This window comes from Sinohyriopsis cumingii, unplaced genomic scaffold, assembly GCF_028554795.1.
Source record: "Sinohyriopsis cumingii isolate HCF-2022 unplaced genomic scaffold, ASM2855479v2 utg000452l, whole genome shotgun sequence".
NCBI lineage: Eukaryota > Metazoa > Mollusca > Bivalvia > Unionida > Unionidae > Sinohyriopsis > Sinohyriopsis cumingii.
In genome coordinates this window covers 1,934,933-1,936,747 of record NW_028315901.1, presented here as the reverse complement: position 1 = coordinate 1,936,747, position 1,815 = coordinate 1,934,933, and the positions used below count along the sequence as shown (strand labels likewise).

The 1,815-nt window shown below is 38.3% G+C and overlaps 1 pseudogene; it reads left to right on the top strand.

Annotated features, from left to right (window-relative positions):
• Window positions 1-348: 348 nt before the first annotated feature.
• LOC149774018 (small nucleolar RNA U3) lies at window positions 349-447 on the top strand (annotated as a pseudogene).
• Window positions 448-1,815: the final 1,368 nt, after the last annotated feature.

Genomic DNA, 1,815 nt, shown 5'->3' with positions numbered 1-1,815 from the left:
TCGTAATCTATCGTTCATCGGATTTTCGGCCGCTCGCTATTAATTAATATATTTATAAACACTGACATTTGTATGTGGATGGTAAGTAAAATTCATCTTCTTTTCTCTCATAATTAAATCATTCAGAACACTCACATTTTCTGTAATAATCCCTCTCATCAAACCTGAACACCTGCGTCTCTATCGTCCGTTGACCCTTTGTCAATTTTCAGACGCATACGTGGAAGGCAGCATCACGCTGCTACCACAACTGTATAAAATAAAAATAATAAAAATAATAAAAACTACATTTTACGTATTGATTTATTCAAAAGGCATGGAGGGACATTAACTAGAATAGTCCAAACGACGATCATACTCTTAGGGATCATTTCTATAGTATGATGCGCCAGGTCGTCGGGTAAAACTGACGAGAACAAAAACCATGAACCTAAGCAAGCATGTGGGAGCAAAGTGATTAACACTCAAGACAGGTCAGATGTTTTTGTATAACCTTTGTATTATATTGAATTGTACTGTGTTTTATTTCCCCCTTGTGGAGAAACAAATACTTAATTTTTTCTTGCTATATCTTTTTTTGCATTCATTTTGGACTAAATTCTATGTTTGTGAACTCGGGACCCTAAGCGACACAAACATCTGAATTGACAATCTAGTGATAAAAATATTGTGCACAAAATTAGTTCACATTGACCGCCTTGTTTCTTTCGAACCAATGAAAAAGTATACTAACTTCTAATAATAGTGGTGTGAGACCTCATTGTGCAACCACAATCAAAATCTGAGTAATATTCAAAAGATAAAATGGATCAGGAAAACATGGAAATACGCATAATAGGCGCCTCAAGCAAACCCAGTGGGTCACAACTGAGCGACTACTTTCCAACAAAAGTGGAAAACAGGGTTTTATTGGCTTACCACCACCACCACTCCCACCAACCCGGCTGCCAACTTTGGAAATATAATCAATGCTCCCAAGCAAGGGGAAATTTTAACTGCCCTCAACACAATGGGAGTAGATATCGGAAAGATTGACGGTTTGCAGAACGGAGGATACAATAAATATGTATTGTATCCTAAGGAATACAAAGTACAATAGCTCACATGGAAAACTATTGAGGTGACAGGACTGACAGCACAGGTAGAGACAACTCCGCCATTTAGCAGACAAATTGAAGAGAAGATGATGGCAATCTTTGTATCAGGATTACCGCTGGAAATCGGTACAGAAGAAATAAAAAAAAAAAAAAAAAAGATAGAGAGGAAATAGGGAACTAAGGTCAAAACACACAAATTTGCAACCATATGGGGCTTCGGACCCATACAGTCCGGGTTGAGAATACTCATAATGCCAAAAGAGGAAGCACGGAAAATACCTACCTACTTCTATGTTATGGGGTTTAGATTGAAATCTTGGTATAGAGGGTGCGAAATGGATAGACCATGCCCCAAATGTAAATCAGTCGGACATAATCCAAACCAATGCAACGCCCAACCTAGAGTACCAAAAGAACCCACATACGCGAGTAAAGCAGCAACACCAACACCAATAGTTCAACAACAACAAGAGAGTGAAGCACAAATAATATAACTAATAGCACAGACCAGAAAAGATAATGAAATAACAAGCCAATGTAGAGAAATTAAACAAAGGGAAATGACCAGTCCAACAGAACAAGTACAAGAAAACACAGAATGAGCAAACACAGTGAGCCCAAATAAGACTGGCACCCAAGCCATCCCCAATAAGGGGCAAATTGCTCTAAAAAAAAAGGTTTGCACTCCTGTAGGTGGAAGGAAACTCACTACAGGAAG